At 37.8% G+C, this 13838-nt stretch overlaps 1 long non-coding RNA gene across 1 annotated transcript; it reads left to right on the top strand.

Annotated features, from left to right (window-relative positions):
* The first annotated feature begins 1844 nt into the window (after positions 1-1844).
* On the top strand, positions 1845-10436 carry LOC135325513 (uncharacterized). Its single transcript, XR_010386443.1, has 3 exons — positions 1845-1995; positions 8887-8939; positions 10263-10436. It is a non-coding gene; the product is annotated as an uncharacterized LOC135325513 (long non-coding RNA).
* Positions 10437-13838: the final 3402 nt, after the last annotated feature.

Raw genomic sequence — 13838 nt, 5'->3', positions numbered from 1 at the left:
TAAAAGCCATTAAACCCAACAGCTGGATTCTATTAGTCCTGGCATCCTCCAGCTGAATACTTTAAACACTATCAGTGTCCTGACTGCAAACTCCAACATGTGCAGCCAACTCTTGGGAGACAGTAGGCTAAAGAATCTTCCATACAAGCTGTTGGGTTAATTTACTCTAAGTATTCTGTATCAAAACATAAAACCAACCAAGATAACAGTATGCAGAAGCAAGAACTTCACAGAAATTCTGAAGTTTCCTGACTATTAATCTTTTCTTTTGTCTCCTGTATTACCTGTTGAAAGATACCTAGGGCAAAATAAGGGAATCAAACAAGAATATTTGAAGAGAGGCTAACGCAGCTTTAGTAGCGAGAAAGGAAAACCTGTACCTCTCCCAACTGGAATACGCACACTTCAGAAACAATAGCTCCTAATATAAACAATACAACATGAGGCACTCAATCCCTGCCAAGGAGCATGCTCTAATATCCTGTGGTTTCATGTGGGCTTCTGCACTCGCCGAGTTGTGAGGGTCAGTTACACAAACGTTACACTCAGGACACTTCTGAGAACAGAGTAACAGTTGTTTTGCTGCAGTAGTGTTGACAATGTTTTTTTTGTGTGTGTGTGTAAAACAAAACATTTTTTTTGCTGTGAAAGATTGATTGTTCTGAAGCCCAGCTAATTATGCAAATGCATTTCCTGGTATGGAACTGACAACGCAGACTTCTCTGTACAGCCAGGCACTCAAGCTGTACAGCCAGGCCACAATAAAGAGAAAAAAACAAACACAACAGATTAACTATAAAGTTGTACAGAACGACTGACTCACCCAGCTCTAAAGGTCTGGTCTGTAAGTTGTTTTATCAATAAACACTCATTCACAGATAGCAGATAGGTGCAGATAGTGGAGACAACATAGAAAGGATCACCCATCAATCCAGGATTTTAAAAACCTCTTCACGAAAACAAATTAGCAGTTTAGAATGTGATCACGTTTGAGATATCCAAAAATCAAAGCAACACTTATTCACAGAACATAAAGGAGGTCAGAATACTGCCTCCTGAGTTAATTCATCTCATAATATTTGATGGTATGCAGTTGCAAAGGCCATGAGTATCTAAATCCAGACTGCAACAAACCCTAAAGTAGACCCTCGCCACAGGCCTCAACAGACGTGTCTTCTCCCATCAGATGCCTTTGGTGGAACGCAGCAGCCACTCTCAAGAGCAACAAGTATTTCCCTAGTAACAGACCAATGTATTGATGACATATTTCTTTATCCACACCTGTCCCCAGATTCGGGAACATTGAACGTTCGTTATCAAGATGGACTACTCTGAACTCTGTATATTAATTTTCAATCGGTTTGCTGGCTGTTTGCCCTGAACTCCTCTCTCCCTTGCAGGCTGCTAGCATCACTCTTCCTGCATTTCACCTTGTTTCCCTTCTCAGGGCATTAAAACAAGTAAAGGTACAAGACAAAATGACAAATTATCCATTTCTTCTACTAACTCATATTCTAGGCTCTCTTAACAGTCTAAATGAATACAGAGTACAGGCTACCCTGCTACTCAAGATAATAGGTTCTTTTCCTTTAAAGGTTGCTACTTGAAGAAAAATCTGTTCATTGTCCATTCACTGGTTTTAACATTGGTATAAAATCATGCCGTGTTTCAAAACACAGCCTAATACTGACATACACTATTCCTCAAACACGCACACAAAATCCAGAGTACTATGTTAGCATATTTTGCAATAAACATTCAGACTATTCAGTTTTTACATTTTCTGATGAAACTTCTGCTAGAAGATGTACGATGTTTTGTTTTTTCCAGGAAGAGTTCAGCTCAAGGTAGCCACATCTGCTGCTTGCCCCCGCATCAGCCCAGTATGGTGCAGATTCAAAAGGGCCACAATTCCCGGGACACTTGCTAAGGGCTCGCTGGAGACGTACCAAGAATAAATAGCGAGCAGACAGTAAGCTCTCATCCCAGGAACAGGTAAGTTATGTATAACGGCCTAACTAAACCCTTAGCAGCCACTTTTATTGCTTGTGAGACTGCAGAAAAGAGAAACTATGTGATGAAGGATTAGAGCTCACCTCTTTCTTTTATCTCTGAGCAAGAAAAGTCACGGCCATCAACGGCAGTCCTCTGAGCACATGATGGATGCCTCAACTTAAACCAGCTATTGCCCTGAGGAAACAATTAGGTCTTTCCATTGACTGCACTAAGATTTAGAAAAAGCTCTTCAAAACCATAGAGCTTCGAATAGAGTTGAGCCCAGAAGTCTAATATTTAGATGCGAGTTCCTCCCTGCCCCGCAAAGCATGGCAAAACACTAGTCTAAACTCGCTTCAGCTCAGCTGGTTTCAGTGGGAAGGGAGGTTGCTACTTTGCTCTGTTTTCTGAAAGTAGTATTCCTCCCTCTGCTAATTATTTATGCCTTGGTTTTATATTTGCAACAATAGCTCAAGCACTGTGTTGGGCAAGAACTCTCCCTCCACCATCCTCTACAAAGACTGCAGGGTATGACAGAAAAAGGAACAAAAGTAATTCAGCTCTGCCCTTTTCTATAGCACACCCAGCAGGCAGGCTAGGTGTCTGCAGTAAACATGGAATGGCATTCTGTACCAGTAGCTTTCCTAGACATAGTCAGTAAACCCAGATTCATAACTTAAAATTAATGACTAGTATCCTAGACAGGGTCAGTAATCCACAAATAAGCCGCAAGCAGATTTTTTTAATTTAACCTGTAAAGCAAACCACAGTATATATGAAATGGGAGAGGGGGAATCTATATAAAGCTGTACAATGCAGAAATCATGGGGCAAACAGCTACTAGGCCCATGTGACAGATGTTGGTTACTTCTCAACATATTCAGGATAGCAAGTGACTTATTTGGCAGAGGAGAGACAGTTGCTGGAGGAGTTTAAGAGAATCATCTCAGGACAGACATGAAGTATTTAAAAAGAAAAAAAAAATCCAAAACAAAAACACAAGTGGCCTTTGGAAAACAGATTATTTCCAGTCCTGCTAAGACTCATTTCTCAAGCAGACGTCCAAACGGCAAGTAGCCAAGAAGCTGACCCACGTTACACTATTGTACTGTTCAGTACCGTATTATTCAGCCAATTCTACAGCTCAGGCACCAGTTTGTCCACCTGGCATAGATCAGATAAGGGATTCCCACATACCTGAATGGGGCGAAAATAAAGATATGTTAATGTTGGCATTGATGCCAACAGCAAAGCCACTTAAAATAAATGAGTACCAGGGCTGTAGCTAAGTATCAGGCACCCATCTGTGTGGTGTCTGTGCTAAGGTCTAAACCAGTTTCCCCAGATTTTATTTGCAACAGTTCCTTTTCTGATATTTTCTGATATTCTGATATAGGCAAAAAAACCTAATCTCAACTTCAAGTAGGCATCTGCCATCTTCTACACAATCCAGTCAGTAGAGAGAATTATAATATAACCCCTTAAGGTAGCATTAATTGATTAGTTTTATCCAATATTATCTAGTTCTCATTTTCAATTAATCCTGTTAGGGTGGGCATATATACAGAGGGAGAGAATCAGAATCTGCATCTGCTACCAGAGGGAAGCGTTAGCATGCACAAGCACAGTCATGAGATTTATAAAGAGAGTCCGTCTGTGCTGAAGATTAGTAGAGTCGAGACATGGTGGAACACAGGACTAGGAATAATACCTTGCTACAGGGATGGAGGGGATCAGAAACATAATGAAACAAGAACAACAACTATATTTTTACTAGTATACAAATGCCAGAAGATCCAGCTAGAGCAAACCCCCAGGATTCCAACTCATGACATACCCAAATTCTGCTAATTTGAGAGGGATTTTTTTTCTTGGCCTGTCACTACAGAGATTAAACTGACCAAGAAAGTTAGGACAATGCAGTTGTTCAATGCACTGCTGAGCTAAACTGTAGGCATTTATTTTAACTTTTATTACTGTTTTCCTTATTTGATCAGTGCTAGATTTGATGTTTATTGTATCTCATAAAAAGGCATTACAGTCTCCTGGTCACTCAATTTGATTATGCAAACCAGCACACATGTAATGACTCTAGGGACACAGTCAGGCATCTGTAGAATTGAGTCCAAGATAGAAGAGTTATATGTGCACAAAATACTAATTTCAGAAAGAGTATTTTTTACTTCCTCTACAGATAATACTGGCACTACTTACCACCAGTATAAGGTAAATTTGCATTCCCAAATAAAAGTGTGATTGTAAATTGCACTTACGCACCCATACCATTTTAACGTACGTAGCCTCGATACGTGTGAAAGATGCAGAATCATTGGCTTTAGTACGAATAGCAGCCAAAGCACCACCTTTCCAGAGCCCTGGATGTCTAACCATACTGTTATTTCCACTTATGCCAGTTAGACTTAGACAATTTAGAAATGACATCATGTGCTACCATTACTTATTCCATTTTGCTGTGTTGCTAACAGGCATTTGGGGCAAACTTTTTACTACAGTGCATTGTTACCTTAACAGTCAACAGAGATGCAGTAGGACATTATCATAGTCCCTAAAGACAGAGTGCACTGCAAGTATTGCTCAAAGTATGATTCTATTCCTAAAACAGATTTAGGCTGTGTACCTCTCAAGGCAAATAGTTCTAATAATACTGTCTAGCAACTTCTGGAAACATTAAAACTGCACCATCTCTGTGTTAGCCGAGACAGTAAGCCCAACGCCTCTAGGACATGTCTTATTTTTTACTTTATCTATATCAACATATTCAGGACATCAGCTTGCAAACAAAGCTTTAAAACCAGTAGAAATATTTTCCTTTAAAATTTGATTAATGCAATATGTTCGCACACATGCTCCTACAAAAACGATTACTCTCCAAACACTTCACTGGCAGCTAAATTAATTTACTTGCACAGACCTGGTGCCACACATTGTTTTGCGACTTATTTGAGAAACTTTTAACGGGCTTCCTTTCCAACCTTTGTGAGGCTTAGGCTATCAGGACCTACACTGTATTCCATGTAATATAGATACGGAGTTAAAAGAGATCTTGCACTTGTGTATTTCTTCTTACACCTTTCTAGGCTCCTACCCGGGAACCTAACAATCTGATTCCCTTAACATTTTCTTCTCTATTTACCTGGAAGTCTTCAAAGATTACCCTATTTTCCATGTGATTGTTAATGCTAATCAAGAATGTTTTGTCTCTTGAGAATGAGAGAACTCTCTCCCACCTACCTGCCCAAAAGCATGATCTCCCTCCCCCACTTCTAAATGAGTAGCTGGGTCAGGTGTCCAACTTCTCATGCTCTTACTTTCTGCCAGGCACTATATATTACAACCCTTTACAGATGTAACTAGGTATACAAATTTTTGTATGAACCATGTATACAGTAAAATATATGTCTTAAAATATCACAAAACTGAAATAAAAAGTTGAGGCATAAAATGATGACCATTCCTGACTGAGTCAAAAGCTTTTCAGGAAGGTATTACAAATCAGAGCAGAGGAACAGAGAGCATAGACAAATTTATTGCACTTTTTTTTGGAACTTCCTACTAAGTGTTAAGAGTTATTCAGTGCTTTCAGGAAAATGTCATTGTGGATATTTACAACGACAGTTATAGAGCAGAATGCACGTCTACCAAGAAATAATTTGGGCCAAAGCTGCAGTGCTATAAAACATCACCCATATTATCTTGTGCCAGAAGACACACAGAAAAGAGACTAGCCTAGCAAGCAGCTGTTAAGCCAAAAATATCCTAGAGCTGTATTTATTCCAAAAATATTTGCTCTTGGACGTAGTCCTTTGGCTCCTCTATCTCTAGAGAAGGGCAGAATTTTATACGAGTAGTCTGTATTTTTCCTGTTTAATCACCACTGCCCAAATATAAGTGAGATCTATAACAATATTAGAGAAAATACAAGTTAATGATTTATTAAAATATTTCAACATGTATTATTTTAACCTTAACAGGTTACTCCTAAAAATCCAATAGAAATCAGAAAGCTACCTAATTTGAAACAGGAAAAGTATTCTATTATCAAGAAATTCTATTTGCATTTTTGATTTAATGCCATTTCTATTCAGCAGTAACTAGTTTTAATAAAAACAATTGCAAACTGCAAATAAACATTTCTAGTATGAAAAAGAATATGTGTAGTTACCAGATTAGGAAGGACAAAAAGACTAAATCTTGAAGGAACTCGAGGCTTATACTACTGAAACCACTGAAATCTGAGAAAATGAGCAAGCATGTGCGCTTATATGTATATATACGTACACACACACACACACCCCCATATGTGCATGCATAACAACTCTTAAAAATAATTCTTAGAAATATTTTATCCAGCTCAGATTCAGGACAACTTTTCTTAGCATTAATTCTCGACAGGTTTGAGTATTACTAGGGACACCAACAGGCTAATTTTTCTTCCAGAAGACAGGAAATTTGTAGCAGTTTTGAAAACCTGGATGAAGAAACCCTGCTGTGCCTAATTTGGGGGGGAGAGCAGGTGACAGACGCCAACAACACTGGGCAAATTCCAGGCCTGAGGAATCTCCCATATTCATGTGTACCCACTTCTAGTTTTTTAGTCTCCCACTACGTCATTTTAACCATGGGCCACATGCTATCCTGTGAAGCCGCTTTCAAAGCTATCACGTTCACTGTCAGTTTAAAGATCAGGGTGGAATGGACAATGAACTTTGTTCTACGCTTCCACTCTCCACATTATTAACTCTCCACATGGAAGTTTTTGTGATTGTGCTTGTAAATCAAAGACTAGTATTTTGGATCCATTCTAGTGACCTGTACCAGGAATTTACAGCCTGGTAAAACAGACTGAATTTTCCTAAAGCCAAATATATTTACTCAGCGTTCACTTTGATCATAGGAGGGCTCTTATGTGACTTCACTCAGGAAAAAAGCTTGTTGTTGGAGGTAAATAACTTGAAGCAAAAATCTAACTCAAACTATAATTTGTAGGACTAATAGCTGCCACCAGGCTGAAATAAAGACTGTATCTATAGCATATTCAAAGACTTAAATGATGCTGACCGGCATACATCTACTAACAATCTAGCTTGCTTCAGTACCGATAACATTGAAACTGGCAGCAGAGATTTCAGCACCAACTACACAACTTGAACCCTGAATATGTCCTTGTATTAGCAGCCTACACAAATTGCATTGCTGCAACTTCACTGGTCTTGTTTGCCAAAGTTTCCTAGATTAAGCCCACCCCAGCTACGATATGATGCTACAACTACATTCCTGAATGCACTTGCTGCCACCCTACAAAAGGGTTTAGACTTTAGAATTAACCTAATCATGTGAAAGATATAAACTATTTTTTTGCATTAACTTTTTTCCCCACAATCAATTTACCCTGTAAAACACAAGGACAAAAGGTACGGCAGCGTAGCAACTGACGTCCAAAAGAAAACACACTTGACAGCTCCATCTCACAACGTAGCCATTCTGAAGTCTAAACTTTTTATACTTAAATTTTATTTATAGTTTTATATGCATCTGCTTGAAAAGAAACTAGTTCTTCAGTTTCAGGCATTCAATAGTGTTGTCTCAGACATCATTAAAATAATACTTACAAATAAAAAAAAAATGCATTTCAGAAAGTAGTTTGCTTGCTCCAGCAATGTAGAAGAAACACCTTTTAGATAGCTTTACAAAAGGGTCTGGGATGAAGAAAGGTGGCTACTTGCAAGTGTTAGTAATCTGACTGCCATATTCAAAACAGCAAGTTCTTCACAGTAAAAGAAGCAACTCAGTGATAATCTAGTACTTCAGAAAGATCTTAGCAAAAGAGCTAACTTACCTGCTTTGAGTGAAACACTCTCATCCCATCATTTTCTCAGTGTCTTAGATATCTCTTCAATACACAAATCCAGCAGGTATTTATAGATCACTCCGATTCATTATGCAAATAGTATGTAGCCTGCTGAATTTAATTGAGAGGGAGGAAATACCTGCAGAAACAAAGATATGGGAATAAAGAAGTTTTCCATGAGCAGTGAATTTACATGCAGCAAGAAATTTTAACCATCAAAACTTGCTTAGTATTTTAGAAGTATAGCTCCTAAACCAAATCTGTGTAGTTTAGCCACCTCTAAAGACAGCTCAAGCACCTTTCTAGAGAAAGTATTGTAGGAAGAAATACACGAGGAGAAGGAAAGGTATAGTATACTCACCAGGCGCGTGTTAACGACAGGAAACAGCAATGCTAAGAGGGCCCCATTTAACATATGCATCTGCAACCTTAGAAGAGAGATGAGATATTATTTTCACAGATTAGAAATGAAATGCAAAGTTTTTATGTAGTATGTTATATGTACATGTTATGTATAGTTATGTAGTATTTTATGTAGTGTATCTTTCATAAAAGGTAGCAGGAAATTTGAGAAAATTCTGCTGGCTTTAATTTGAATAAAGCCACTGTTCACTGCAATAACCAGGATAAGAACTCTCTTTAAATAAACATTTTAATAATTTCCTGAAGTAGGACTGCTTTCTATAATGAGCTTTGGATTCCTAGAAGGTTTTGACTGCCTGTTCATATTAATCCTGTTCATATTAATCCTGTTCATGGTCCAGGCTGCTAAATGGTTGAAATTTTGCTGTTCATTTTGCTTTCAGAGCTTAAAATAGACATTTGAGAAAGTTTTTACTTTCATCCAACTCCATAAATGTACATGACATCAAACTAAAGCTTTGGGAATTTGGAAGAAGTCTGATTTTTGAGTCACTTAAATAAAAGAATTATATTTGTAAAGATGCAACAGAGAATCCCAAGCAAAGACAAGCGAAAGAAAGTAGTATTTAAATTACAGTGCTGTATTTTATTTTATACAGCTTTCAGTCATCTCTCCCTGAACCACTGTTGCATCAGGACCTACAGAAGTAAGGTCAGTACTGTTTAAGTCTACTTTATATAAGAGACAAAGTAAAGCATAAATTTCATTCTACAACCACTGCCTGTCATAAACTCTATTAAAAATTACAAAGTTTATAAGTAACTTGGGGCGGGGGAGGAAGGTATTACAATTCCAAAACAGTTCTTCAAATGTCATTTGTATGTCAGGACGTCAGAAAACAGAAAGGCTCATTCTGAAAAAGAACAAATACTGCAGCCTCTGCCCTGCAACCAGTCCTTTGCAAATGCATAGTAAATCCAGGATTTCCTAGACACCAGACTTACTTTGCACGCTCTCTGAGATGAAGAGGCACTAGTACTGTATCTCTGTATTCAGCCTACTCCCTGCCCAAATAAGGAGCAGCAGGAAAAAGTTGTAGCGAGACAGTAGCACCTCCAAAACAATTCATGAGGCATGCCCCCAGCATCATATTTTCCAGTCACTGCCTAGACTAAGAGAAGAAAGAGCCGAGTGAACTGTCACGGTGGCAACTACAGCCATTCCTGATTATCATTCTGTCTGGGAAGTCCCATGACCCTCCTCACAATATACTAGCTGTACCCCTATCATGCAACGCACATGAGAGAGGGCCTTTGAGAGCAAGAACTCTATAGGTAAGAACCTATAAAAAGTATGGGCTGTTTACTGGACTCTACTGCACTAGTCCATTAGACCACTTCCTAAAGTTAGTAACAATAAGCAATATTATAGAAAAGATTGCACACATTTGAGAAATACCCAAATCAGTAGGAATCTGCTTTAACTATTTAACTTATCTCCACATTTTAAAAAATAGACCCATACTGTACATATGGCCTTCCATGAAGATCAGCTACTAATTTTTAGTGAAGATAATCAGAAAGTACGAGGCACATGACATACATTTAACAAGCCCATAGGTTATTCTGTAGAAGGACACCTGTGCTCTCATCAACTACTGCGCGAATAGGTGTTGCCTGTGAGACCAAAACCACCACCAGTACAAAAGAAACAAGGGTCAGTGGACTCAGCACCCACAGCTGAAGCCATGACCCTTTTCAAGGTCTCATCATTCAGTCCAGCCAGTATGTCTTTCTAACTAAGGGCTGGATGCGTATCTTACTATTTTATGACTTAAGCCACAATCAACTTCTAAGCACACCATGCAAGTAGACAGAAATGCAGCAAGGATGGGGCATTACCTGAAAAGAATCATTGCAACCCGACATGGAGGACAGTCAAGAAGAAAAATCTGAAACATTAGGCAAAAAAAAAAGAAAGAAATTAATGATACGATCTTATTTAAACTCTATTTTGTGTATCTTTCTTCCTCAGTTCTGTATGTGACAGATCACTTCTACTAGAAGAACTGTTTTACAGCAGAGCTGGAAAAGACTAAAAATCATGAACAAATTAAAAGATCTCACATTACCTACATATACAAGGATTTAAGCAGTATGAGCAGCATCTAGGATTCAGCTTCTGCCAGTTCCTAAGAAGCAAATCAAGTTCTAGTCCATTTGAAATTCTCTCATTATTAAATATATATATACTTATATATAGATCTCTCTCTCTCTCCCCCTCTCTCAGGGCTTTTGTAAAGCAGATTACTGTATTACCAATCATTTCACTATTGTAGCCTCTATAGCCTTATTTTGGGAAGTGCTAAGAGGCTTTTATAGACAACCATCTTACATTAGATCTTCAAGACTGGGTCCGGCACTGCTGAAGCAAAGGAGAGTATTGTCATCATAAATGCTTAGTATTCAGCACAGCAGGGACCTTACCATGACCAGAGGATATCTCAGTATCTGTTCTATAGATAACCTTAGCAGTCATCTTTAAATACATTTGTTGCCTTATTTCCATAGAGTATTTTTGAAGTACTGTTTAAATTTCACCAGTAATTAGCTATCTATTTCCTAAAACAAAAAGTAGCCTAATGCAATTTGAGCAGTATATATTTGTTTCTCTTCGCAGGCCAAACTCCTACCATAAATACGACCTGGTTTAAATCCTTATGTAATAAAATATTGTTGATTAGCAACAATCTCCCATCTAACTTTCACAGCAACTTAAAACACTTCATATCAGCAAGTTTTACTCTGGATAAAAAGAAAAAACTGTGCAAGTGTTCAGTGTTAACCCCCTACCCCCCTTTTTTTTTTTTTTTTAATATTGTCCACTATGGGGGGGGGGGGGCAGAAGAATTCCTTCCTAGTTTGGTCTGCTCTCTGAGAGAAAGTATTTCAGTAAAAAATGGATCATGCTTTTTTCTGTTGTTTCTAAAATAAGTGCACAATAGATTATTCCACTGCCAAGCTACTAGTCAACTCATTAAATCACTCCAAGTGAGAATATTTGAAGAACATGTCCACTTTGGGGACAAGTTGGATAAACTGAACAAACCTATTTCTTTGAAGTGCTACAGGGCCTACCTGGCCAGGTAACTGATGGATGTTCAAATTAATTACTAGCAGGCAATGTACTTGCTATAGCAACAATCGAAAGGTTGAAGGCTGCATCATTCTATTCAGCCCTTGTGCCTGAAAGGGCCTGTTATTACCATATGAATAGATGCGCACATTTCAAATATTTTATTTCCAGTGCAGGTTCCTAATATACAGCCATTTATTTCTCTAATCAAATTACTTGTATGTTTTAATTCAAGTCCGTCAGTCTCAATAACAGTTTAGAATGTACACATACACTCACAGGAAAAAAAATCTTTTTCCTTAGTCATACAGAACTCTAATAGAGGCACAGCAAGAAAAAGGCATCAATTAATTTAAAGAACCTCAAGACATTTGCTTAGTGAATGCTCCTAAAAGCCAATCAGAGTTTCTTTCAAGTCTTGTATTTAAAAAGCAAGCCATTTCTACTCATCAAGGAAGGTTAAAGAGTCAGTGAACACAATGGATGCATGATGACAATCTGCTAGTGGATGCTTTCTTTGCTAAGGAAAAAACAAAAAACCCACAAAATCTTATGTGAGGTCTATGTATCACCTTACACATTAAGGCCCATATGGCTTCTGGGAAAAGTGTCCAACACTTACTAATTACATTTCATCATTCCGTCATTTGATATTTTTGCAACAGACTCTGTCTACTAACTAAATTAAAGTTTCATCAACTGTGGACTATATCCCTTCTGTCGTGGACCATAAAATTTTCCCTTCTGTGGTCTCTTATAATACCTGTTTTTTCCCATGCTATTTGTATATATTCAAAGTATATATTCAAAAAGTCCAACTTTTTAAACATTCCATGATATATGTTAACAGAAGGAGAGACGGCATTTAGAGTCCCACTAGTTCATTTGAACCTTTAAATTCAGGTATCTTATGATTTCCTTACATTCATTTGAAGTACTGTTCATACTTAAATGAAGAAAATTCTATTCCTCCAGTACAGATTTCATTTTTTTCTTTTTATTTCCTACATCTTAAAAAAAAACAAAAACAAACTGAAATGTTTTTCTCTGTGTACACAGAGAAATGTGTCTTAATCACACCAGTCATTCACTTTTCTGACACACTGCAGAGCGTTCCAACTACTGAACGGCAGAGGAAAAACTAGGGTACAACTCTATGTAGCAGCTGAATCTTAATGTACCTGCTGAATCTCACCATTGAGGTGAAACAGTAGCAAGTATTAAAAAAGTATGGTCATAATAGTTACAAAGATTGAGATGAACTCATCAACCTAATCCAAAATACTTTACTGCCTCAGAGACAGGCAAAGAAGAGAACAGGATTCACAGCTGCTCATTTTCAGGTCAACTCTACAGCAACAAACACAGTTTCCGGATTTGTGATGGCAAAAGAAATATTAAATATTTTTGAGCATGCAAGTCCCTCTGTTATGAGGGATCTTTCAGAAAAATGTGTTTGTCTTTCATTTTTGGGAAGGATAGCAGGGAATTTAACTGGCATGTTTATGTTAAAACTTTAAGATAGCGAAACAGATCTTCAAATGTTTCAGCTTTAGCAATTTAATATCAAGCACTTTCTCTCTAAATACCTACTTTCCATGATAAATAAACCTCACAACCTCTTAAAAGGAATGTTTTACAGACCCTTTGTAGCAGATTTACAGAGGATTATTTCACAGAGTAGATTTAAATGTTAGAGAGCACCATCATTCAGCTCACATAGTAATTAGCAGCCTGAAAATACCTAGTTCACAGCAGACACGCTCATAAGCTCTAACGTACTGAGTGTTCACATACTCATTCCATAATAATATTACATTTCACTGTCATACTGGAAACGCAATCCTTAGCCTTGAGGTAGGAAACAGCTAAGTCTTATAAACTGAACAATATCATATAAAGTTAGTGACATGGCTGTGAAGAGTACCCAGCTTCTGTGTTCCTGGTAAAACTCTGAAGGTTTTACTTGCTCAGACTAGCAGAGATAATAGCCCCCATCCTAGCTGGCACGTTGCAGACACGAGACAACATATATTTTAAAGTACACTGAAGGAGGCTCTTCCACACACGTTTTTATCTGATCATCATTGCGTACATTCAAGGCAGAACAGCTAAACTTTCAATTTAGAAAAAAGCTAAGAAACAACCGCAATGTCCCTCCTCATTTTACCCATTATATTTTCACGTGTTACAAAGGAAAAGAAGGACAAAAGAATTAACTGGAAGCCCAAAATGTACAAAGTAACATTTGAGAGAGGAAAAATAAGCTATAAAATATTCATTGTCTGACCTGCTGAATTCTGGGCACAGTTTTGGTCATTCCCTTCCCTCTCACTTTTACACACACACCACCCACCCAAAAGACAGCAGATTTGGGAAAGGGTTACAGAAGTCAACAAGAATGATCAAAATGTATTGAATAGCTTCCATACATGGATCAATTTAACACATCAAGCATCTTCGACCTGAAAAAGA

This window comes from Dromaius novaehollandiae, unplaced genomic scaffold (assembly GCF_036370855.1).
Source record: "Dromaius novaehollandiae isolate bDroNov1 unplaced genomic scaffold, bDroNov1.hap1 HAP1_SCAFFOLD_132, whole genome shotgun sequence".
Lineage (NCBI taxonomy): Eukaryota > Metazoa > Chordata > Aves > Casuariiformes > Dromaiidae > Dromaius > Dromaius novaehollandiae.
The sequence above is the reverse complement of the archived record's forward strand: the minus strand, read 5'-3'. Positions and strand labels throughout refer to the sequence as shown.